Genomic DNA, 10,234 nt, shown 5'->3' on the forward strand with positions numbered 1-10,234 from the left:
ACAGTCAAAGGCTTTAGCATAGTCAATAAAGCAGAAATAGATGTTTTTCTGGAACTCTCTTGCTTTTTCCATGATCCAGCAGATGTTGGCAATTTGATCTCTGGTTCCTCTGCCTTTTCTAAAACCAGCCTGAACATCAGGAAGTTCACGGTTCATGTATTGCTGAAGCCTGGCTTGGAGAATTTTAAGCATTACTTTACTAGCATGTGAGATGAGTGCAATTGTGCAGTAGTTAGAGCATTGTTTGGCATTGCCTTTCTTTGGGATTGGAATGAAAACTGACCTTTTCCAGTCTTGTGGCCACTGCTGAGTTTTCCAAATTTCCATATAGAGTGCAGCACTTTCACAGCATCATCTTTTAGGATTTGAAACAGCTCCACTGGAATTCCATTACCTCTTCTAGCTTTGTTCACAGTGATGCTTTCTAAGGCCCACTTGACTTCACATTCCAGGATGTCCGGCTCTAGGTGAGTGACCATACCATCATGATTGTCTGGGTCGTGAAGATCTTTTTTGTACAGTTCTTCTGTGTATTCTTGCCACCTCTTCTTAATATCTTCTGTTTCTGGTAGGTTCATACAATTTCTGTCCTTTATTGACCCCGTCTTTGCATGAAATGTTCTGTTGGTATCCCTAATTTTCTTGAAGAGATCTCTAGTTTTTCCCATTCTATTATTTTCCTCTATTTCTTTGCACTGATCACTGAGGAAGGCTTTCTTTTCTCTCCTTGCAGTTCTTTGGAAGTCTGCATTCAAATGGGTATATCTTTCCTTTTCTCCTTTGCTTTTCGCTTCTCTTCTTTTCACAGCTATTTGTAAGGCCTCCACAGACAGCCATTGTGATTTTTTGCATTTCTTTTTCTTGGGGATGGTCTTGATCCCTGTCTCCTGTACAATGTCATGAACCTCCATTCATAGTTCATCAGGCACTCTATCAGATCTAGTCCCTTAAATCTATTTCTCACTTCCACTGTATATTCATAAGGGATTTGATTTAGGTCATACCTGAATGGTCTAGTGGTTTTCCTTGCTTTCTTCAATCTAAGTCTGAATTTGTCAGTAAGGAGTTCATGATCTGAGCCACAGTCAGCTCCCGGCCTTGTTTTTGCTGACTGTTTTTAGAGCTTCCCCATCTTTGGCTGCAAAGAATATAATCAGTCTGATATCTGTATTGACCATCTGGTGATGTCGATGTGTAGAGTCTTCTGTTGTGCTGTTGAAAGAGGGTATTTGCTATGATCAGTGCGTTCTCTTGGGAAAACTCTTAATTAGCCTTTGCCCTGCTTCATTCTGTACTCCAAGGCCAAATTTGCCTGTTCCTCCAGGTGTTTCTTGACTTCCTACTTTTGCATTCCAGTCCCCTATAATGAAAAGTACATCTTTGTTGCTTGATAACTTGTTATTGAAAAACATTGCTTGATAATTTGTTATTGAATGTCTTCTGTAAAGAGGGTTCTTTTATTTTTTTCTTTTTCTTTTGAAGATTCCTTGGGACCCTGAAAAATACTCCTTCATCTTCTGAACCACCATCCACATCCCAGGAGCTAAAAAATATCTGCAATTCTCTGGCATTTAAGCTACCAAATACAGTTTATAACTAGCTCCTTCCCTCTCACCTGTGTGTGGCCTGATTACAATTTCCTGTTTAGAAAGCATCCAGGTATCCCATTATCCAGGGCTCTTGAAAAGGCCCAATTCCATGTCCATTTCTTGCCACTGGGGTGGGAGGTGGAGTACGAAGCATATAAAGCTATACTGAGCAACTTCTCTTTATTTGATATTCAAGGACCAAGTATTGTTGGGGTTCCACTCTTACACCGAATATTCATCAGTACATAACATGTATGATCCATTTATACAAAATCGGTTAGTGAGCAAATCACAAATAGCCCTCATTTGTGCCTTAAATAGCAAGGGAAGTGGGGATGAAGCTATCTACACTTTGGCTGCGTAGACACACTAGGCTGAGGTCCTGGCCCTTCCCAGATGTCATGGGGGCCCTGAGAAAGTCTGAAACCCTCAGTTTCCCAGCTGTAAAATGGGAGAGCTGGATAAAGGATCTTAAGAACAAAGCTTGGCTTTACCTTTTTATGATATATATTGTCTGGACCCTTCTTGAAATTTCTGTGTAGAGGTAACTCCTCTGAGGATTTAGTTGTTAGCATATAAAGACGCCCAGGAAGTGGTCTGGGATGGACGGGTCACACAGCTGATGGCCTCAGATTAATTGTGTGCATTCGCTGTCTATTGTTAAACACACTGCTCCAAACCTAGTGGCTCAAAACTACGTGTGTCATCTCCCAGTCTCCAGGATCTGGAGAGTCAGGATCTCCAGGTCAGGATCTGGCCGTGACTGAGCTGGATGTCAGGTGTGGGATGGGGCTGCCGTCTCACCTGCTGGCTCAGCTGGGGGAGGATCGATCTGCTTTCTGCTCAGGTGTGTGGCCGCAGGCAGGCCTCAGTTTCTCACGGGCTGCTGGACGGAAGGCCTCCGCTTCTTCCCGTGGGCGTCCACACGGAGCTCCCAACATGGCAGCTTCCTTCATCAGAAGCGAACAGTGAGAAGAGGCAGGGAGGGAGGGAGGGAAAAGAGAGAGAGGAAGAGGGAGAGGGGTGGTAAGTTCATCTTTTTTAACCTAATCTCAGTCGTGATATTGCAATACTTCTACTATATTATTTTCACTAAATTGAATCACTAGTTTTAGCCCAGTCCCTAGTGGAGGGGTTAAAACCCAGTGTGATGGGGATATCAGGAGACAGGGTTTTTTTGGGATTCATTTCAGAAACTGCCTACCATACTGTGTGAGTTCAAGAAAGGAAATGCCTTTGTACATCATTTTCTGTAGCTGTAAAATGGGATGCTCATGCCTATCTCTTAGCATACCCTGGTTTTTAATGTGTTATCATCAACTTATTTATTCTGTATTGCAAGCTGTGAACTGGCATTGGAGGAAAAAATGATATATAATATAGAGTCCCAGACCTCAAGCATATTACAGTCTGGTCAAGTAGATTAAGTTCATTTTGCCTTCAACTGGCTTGATATTTCCTCCCTCTAAGCTTACGCCACCAAAATATTTGAAGACACAAATTCAGCTGATGCCCAATACCACCACTCCAACTCCACAACAATTGTCATTAGCCAAGAACATGAGATGAGAAACTTCCATGAGCCAGAAGATTTCCTTAACTTGTATTTAGCACTTCCCCAAACACAGACTAGATTAGGAGGCTCCATCCAAGGAAGAATGCATTTCCTACTTTGAAAAGAAAAATGCCACTACACTCCCATGGGGAGATGGTTTGACTCCTCTGGCTAAAATTAGGGTTTCTCAAACCAGAGCCTCTGGATCCCCGGGTAATGGGAACAATATTGGTTCTCAGATTTCTTCTCTTACTATTCTCTGTCTCTCTTGATTTTCTTCCCTCCCTCCATTCCTGCCTTTCTTAATTTTCAGCATTTTAATAATACCTTTTTTCACTTTTAACAATAATGTTTATTATACAAAGCATTATAATTTTCTCAATAGTCTTCACTCATTTATCAACAAAGTTTCCACTGTACTCATTTAATAAATCAACAGTGTCAAACAACACTTCATTACTTTTTGACCTCCAAGCACTCAACTTAGAGACCGACAAAAAAGTGCTTGGCGCACCGAAAGGAAAAAGAAGAAAACCTGGAAATGTCAACTGAGATACTTAGAAGCAGTTAAAGGGGATGGATGAGGGGAGGAATTAGATTCCCGAGCACCATCAGATTTCCCTCACAGGTCAAAGAGGTCTACAAAATCAGTTTTAAGACATGCGGTTAGAACTAGGGAATCAGAGGAACCCGTACTCTGGGATATTGCAGGTCATCCAAGTTCCTGGGTTGTCAGAAGTAAGAAAAAGAGGGGCAGAGAAAGTGGGAATGGGGGGCAGAGGAGAGGCAGGACAGACAGAAGGTGAGAAGCACAGAAGGAGAAAGCTGAGCCTGGACGAAGTAAAGATCGGAACTTGTCATGAATTGGAAAAACGAAAAGCCATAGTCACAAATCTGGAAGATGGACTACGGGACGCGAAAGCCTGGAGTTTTATACCTTCCAGGAGGTGATGACAAATCCTGAAGCTGTACAGTGGCAGGCAGTGAGGTGCATTTAAGAGTAAATCATCTGTTTTATAAGAGTAAGGCCTTGGCTCTTGCTTAACTAATTCTACTCTGTGGACTTAAAAACATTATGTGCCTAGAAGGTAGCCACCCAGGCAGGTTACACACCTAACAGGCAACACAGAAGGGCTCCAAGCCAAGTGAATCTGTAGAAAACAAAATTCAATTAATGTTACAGTCAAGTGAAAAGACAGTGGATTTCACTGTTCTCTTCAACCCTTTTAATAATTTCCTAAAGCTAAGCCATTCTGATCACTTGAAATAAGCTAGTATTGCCAAATGCTGCATAATCAAACAGGTTGACTGTAATCAAACCCCAATTTTTCCTGAGCCTTAACTGCCTCTGTGATCTGGAACACAGTTGGCAGCATGCAGGTTATTATTACTTTTGGGGGGAGCAGGGAGGGAACTGGGGGTCAACAATTGCCTAACTATACCTGTATGTAAACAAAAGAGATGAAATTGACCAATTAAACTAGCCATTCAGAATCCCTCTTGCCGAAAAGTTATAACCTTGAGACTGATTAAACAAAACAGGATTCTGCTACTCAGATGCTCTGCGTCTGGGAAGCATTGGCTTTGATGATAATCCTGATGATAATTCAGTTTTTATTTCGATCTTCTCAGGCTCTTCTGTCTAAGACTCCTCTGCCCAGCAGCAAGAAGCCTCACACAAACGTGTACCAGGGTTCAGCGTGGTTCCTTCCAAGGGGCGCCTCGCCATCCTCTTCAGTCGTCCACTTTCTCTCGTCACTCTGTTCTCCTTCCTTCAGCCGCTCCTCATCTTTATCGTTGTCCTCATCCCTGCGCTTGTCCTGCTCTTCCAAATCAGTTTTGTCTGGTCTTTGTCGCTGAAGCTTCCTTCTTGCCTTTCTGCTCCCTCCTGTAACCTTCCAGAGCTTCTTTTAACGGGGTAATGAACCGCTGAAACTCCGTCTCCTCCATGGCAGTGTCTTGAGTTTCCCTCTCATCGCGAAGCTGTTGGCACAGGAGGTGGCACTGAGCACAGAGACGCTGGCGGCGCGGGAGGTGGAGATGCTGACACCGTCCCGGAGCGCCTCCTGGATGATTCCGGTGATGACGGCGTTGGGAGGTTTAGGTCCTCAGGCCTCTCTGCCATGGCCGCGGCCGGGGACCCTGCCTGCGACCTCCGCTTCAGGCCTCTACGGCGTCCGCACTTCCCGCATCGCCACGGTCTGACCCAGCGAGGCTTCCGTCCTGCCCCGCGTGGCCCCAGTAATAACCTCTTTTTACATTTCTCTCTGAGAAGGCCAACTTCAAACATCTGGAGTGTTGCTGGAATAACATAACACTGGTTATCTCAGAGTGATCTGAAACATATGATGGTTCTTATTTGTGCCTCTGAAAAGCAAAAATTGGAAACCCAAGTTGATATTTCCTAATAAATTCAGTTTGGCAGACATAGTATCTCAAGTGGTTAGTCTTTAGAGGACAGCGTTGGACACGTTGCTTTAAGTCATGGTGGATGCTGCCCTCCGGTGGACACATGTGGACATTACAATCTATGAACGAGGCGCGAAGAGCATAGGTGCTTGAAAACTTGTTATTGAACATCTTTGCCTAAGGGGGTCTGTTTGTTGTTTTTCTTTTCTCTTGAGAGATTTCTTGAGACCCTGAAAAATTCTGATTCGTCTTCAGAACCACTTTCCACATCTCAGGAGCTACAAAATATTTGCAATTTTCTGGCTTATAAGCTACCAAGTCTAGCTTTCATAACTACCTTCTTCCCTCTTGCCTACCTGTGGCTTGCTTACAAAGTTTTCTCTTTAGAAAGCAACCAGGTATCCCCATTTTCCAGGGCTCTTAGCAATTCCACTCATGTCTGTTTCTTGCTGCTGGGGCGAGAGGTGGAGAACCAAGGGTATTAAAGAGATAAAGAGATAGTGAGGAACTTCTTTTCATTGTGAACATCAAGGAGCAAGTATAGTTGGGGCTTTCACTCTTGCAGCAAATATTCAAAGCTATCACAAACCTAGACAGCATATTAAAAAGCAGAGGCATTATTTCACTGACAAAGGTCTTGTATAGTCAAAGCTATGGTTTTTTTTTAGTAGTCATGTATAGAAGTGAGAGTTGTACCATAAAGAAGGCTGAGCACAGAAGAGTTGATGCTTTTGAACTGTGGTGTTGGAGAAAACTCTTGAGAGTCCCTTGGACTTCAAGGAGATCAAACCAGTCAATCCTAAAGGAAATCAACCCCGAATGTTCACTGGAAGGACAGATGCTGAAGCTGAGACTCCAGTAACTTTGGTCACTTGATGGGAAGAGCCAACTAATTGGAAAAGACCCTGATGCCGGGAAAGACTGAGGGCAAGAGAAGGGGATGACCGAGGACAAGATGATTGGATGACATCATTGACTCAATGGGACATGAGTTTGAGCAAGCTCCAGGAGATAGTGAAGGACCAGGAAGCCTGGTGTGCTGCAGTCCGTGGGATCACAAAGAGTTGGACACAACTGGCAGCAAGAGCAACAACGAAACATGTACAAGCTATTTATACAAAATATATAAGTGCACAAAACCCAAGAAGGCTTCACTGCAGCCTTAAATAGCAAGAGAGGTGAGGATGAAGTTGTGTAGACAGACACTTGGATGGAGACGCACACTGGGCTGAGTTCCGGCCCTTCCCAAATGTCATGGGGGCTCTGAGAAAGGCTCAGTGCCTCAGTTTCCCAGAGGTAAAATGGGGACATTGGATAAAGGAGCTTTAAGAACAAGTTTAGCTCGACTTTTGTACGATTTATATTGCCTGGACCTTCTTGAAATTGCTATTCAGTGGCACCTCCTCTGAGGATTTAGTTGTTCATGTATAAAGATGCCCAGGAGCGGTCTCAGTGGAAGTGGAGGGGAAAGTCCTTCAGTCCTGTCCAACTCGCTGCAACCCCATGGACTATAGCAGCCTCAGGTGAACCTTCAAATATCTGATTGCCTCGTTATTAGTGGTGAGTATTTGTTCTCTATTTTGAATCATATTACCCCAAACTTAGTGGCTCACAACAACATGTATCATCTCCCAGCCTCCACGGGTCAGGATCTGGCCGTGGCTGAGCTGGATGTCAGGTGTGGGACGGGGCTGCTGTCTCACCTGCTGGCTCAGCTGGGGGAGGATCGATCTGCTTTCCGCTCAGGTGTGTGGCTGCGGGCAGGCCCCAGTTCCTCATGGGCTGCTGGACGGAAGGCCTCCGCTTCTTCCCGTGGGCGTCCACAGGGAGCTCCCAACATGGCAGCTTCCTTTATCAGAAGGGAACAGTGAGAAGAGCCAGGGAGGGAGGGAGGGAGAAAGAGAGCGAGGAAGAGGGAGAGGGGTGGTAAGTTCATCTTTTTTAACCTAATCTCAGTCGTGATGTTGCAAGACTTTCGCTATATTATGTTCACTAAATCGAGTCACTAGCTTTAGCCCCATCCCAAGGGGATGGGTTAAAACCCAGTGTGGTGGGGAAACCAGGAGACCGTGTTCTTTGGGATTTATTTCAGAAGTTGCCTGTCATACTGTGTCCCTTCAGAAAAGAATATGCCTTTGTACCTCATCTTCTTTAGGAATGGCATGCTAATGCCCATCTCGTAGGTCTATGGTAAGAAACAAGTGCAGAGTACTGGGAACACAGTAACTAAGAACTCAGTGACCATTATTTTCCATGCATTCCCTATTGGAGGCCTTCCATAAAAATAACTGCAGAATTGAATTATCCAGTCTGTTTCATGTTTTCTCCCTCAACAGCCTTCTGCTCTCTAAGGAGTAGTAGCAATGGGAAATAATGAAAATGCCGTGATTTATCTTATCCTTAAAGTTATAAGTTAAAATAATAAAATAATCTTTAAGCCACCAATTATATCCAGGAAAGAAATTAAATAGTCATCGCAGCACTGGTTTCTGTGCTTCTCACCAGTATATTCCCAGCACCACAGCCTCCGGTTCATGGCAGACGCTTATGAAATATCTCTTGAACTGTAGGCTGTTTTGTTTTATAAATGGTTTCCCAAGGAAACCGGTAAAACATGTTGCTTGGACTTCAAGAGACAACAAGTTTCTTGGTACTGCAGCGAATATTATTAAAAAGAAAACAATGGAAACATCATTGTCTTATCCTTATTTAAAGTTAGGGGTTTCTAGATGGAACACCAGAAATTTCTGGTCTTTTAAGAGGGAAACTTCCCAGGGAAGGCCACATCTTTAGGGTAAGGATGGACTGGCCCAACAAGGGATCTGTTCTCCAGGCTTCTACCATCTGGGTGGTATAGGAAACGTCAGACTGTGCCTGGACTGGTGGTTCATTCTCTGGACTCTGCAACAGGCAGGAGCAAATACAAATGCAAATCCCCTCTGGGGATAAGCAGCTTTATCTGAGGCTTCAAATCCTTCCTATAAATATTTCCTCTAGGACAGTTAGAGCACACAGAGATAGTGCATGCAGAAGATCAGAACTGCGATTGAGAAGCAGAGAAAACAAGAGGATGAGGGCCGCAAAGGCACAGGCTATGGGAACTGTCAGGCACAAGTGAGCAACTCCACTGGCTTGTTATGTCTAAACCTACTGCCCTAAGTTCAGTTCAGTTCAGTCACTCAGTCATGTCCGACTCTTTGTGACCCCATGGACTGCAGCACGCCAGCTTCCCTGTCCTTCAGCATCTCCTGGAGCTTACTCAAAGTCATGTCCATTGAGCTGGTGATGTCATCCAACCATCTCATCCTCTGTCGTCCCCTTCTCCTCCTGCCTTCAATCTTTCCCAGCATCAAGGTCTTTTCCAATGAGTCAGCTCTTCATATCAGGCGGCCAAAGTATTGGAGCTTCAGCTTCAGCATCAGTCCTTCCAATGAATATTCAGGACTGATTTCCCTTAGGATTGATTGGTTTCATCTCCTTGCAGTTCAAGGGTTTCTCAAGCATCTTCTCCAACACCACAATTCAAAAGCATCAGTTCTTCAGCACTCAGCTTTCTTTATAGTCCAGCTCTCACATCTATACATGATTATTGGAAAAACCACAGCTTTGACTAGATGGACCTTTGTTGGCAAAGTAAATGTCTGTGCTTTTTAATATGTTGTTTAAGTTGGTCATAGCACTTCTTCCAAGGAGCAAGTATCTTAATTTCATGGCTGCAGTCACCATCAGCAGGGATTTTGGAGTTCACTACTGCCCTCAGTAGTGAATATATGGAGTCCTGACCACCGGTCCACATATTCATAGGTTCTGAGGCTTAGGATGGAGTGAGCTATGAGGTACCACAGGTGGGAAGAGATACACCATGCAAATATTAACCAAAAAGAAGGTTGCTATGGTTTTATTTCTATCAGACAAGATAAACTTTAAGGAAGAAATAAAAGAAAACCTAAATAAGTGGTTATATATGCTCTGCTTGTCAACAGGAAGACTTAGTTTCATGAAGGTACCCATTTTCCCTAGTTTGATCTATAGATTCAGTACAATCCCAAACAAAGCCTTAGCTGGAGATTTTGTAGACAGACAAGCTGAATCTAAAATTTACATAGCAAAAAACATAGGAAATAAAGTAGTCAAAATAATTTTGGAAAGAAAGAAAAATGTTGGAAGATACACATTCCCTGACTTTAAAATTACAGTGTGTCTATAGTAATTAGGACAGTGAGGCACTGTTGAAGTAATAGACTGTACATCAATGTGTATGTGAACTAGACTCCCACAGATATGGTCAACTGATGTTTTTAACAAGATTATTAAATCAGTTCAAGGTAGAAAGAATAATCTTTTCAACAAGTAATACTGGAACAGTTGGACAGTCATATGCAAGCCCTGTCCCAGACAAACAAATCACCAACTCCCCCCTCAAAACTCTTGACCCATACCTCAGATTTTATTTTAAAAATTGACTTAAAATACATCATAGACTTTAATATAGAGCCCTAATTATTAAACTTCTCAAAGGAAACAGAGAAAACTTTTGTGACCTTGAGTTAAAGAAAATTTTTGGACATGGCACCAAAAGCATTGTCCTTATAAAAACTGTAAATGGGTTTAGATAAATTAAAAACTGTTTCTCTGTGAAAGATGTTGTTAAGAGAATGAAAAGATAAGCCTCATGCTGGGA

General features: G+C 43.3%; 1 pseudogene; it reads right to left on the reverse strand.

The window, feature by feature from the left end:
* Window positions 1–4,817: 4,817 nt before the first annotated feature.
* Window positions 4,818–5,269, reverse strand: LOC138931471 (DNA polymerase epsilon subunit 3 pseudogene; annotated as a pseudogene).
* Window positions 5,270–10,234: the final 4,965 nt, after the last annotated feature.

Source organism: Ovis canadensis, chromosome 2 (assembly GCF_042477335.2).
Source record: "Ovis canadensis isolate MfBH-ARS-UI-01 breed Bighorn chromosome 2, ARS-UI_OviCan_v2, whole genome shotgun sequence".
Classification (NCBI taxonomy): Eukaryota; Metazoa; Chordata; class Mammalia; order Artiodactyla; family Bovidae; genus Ovis; species Ovis canadensis.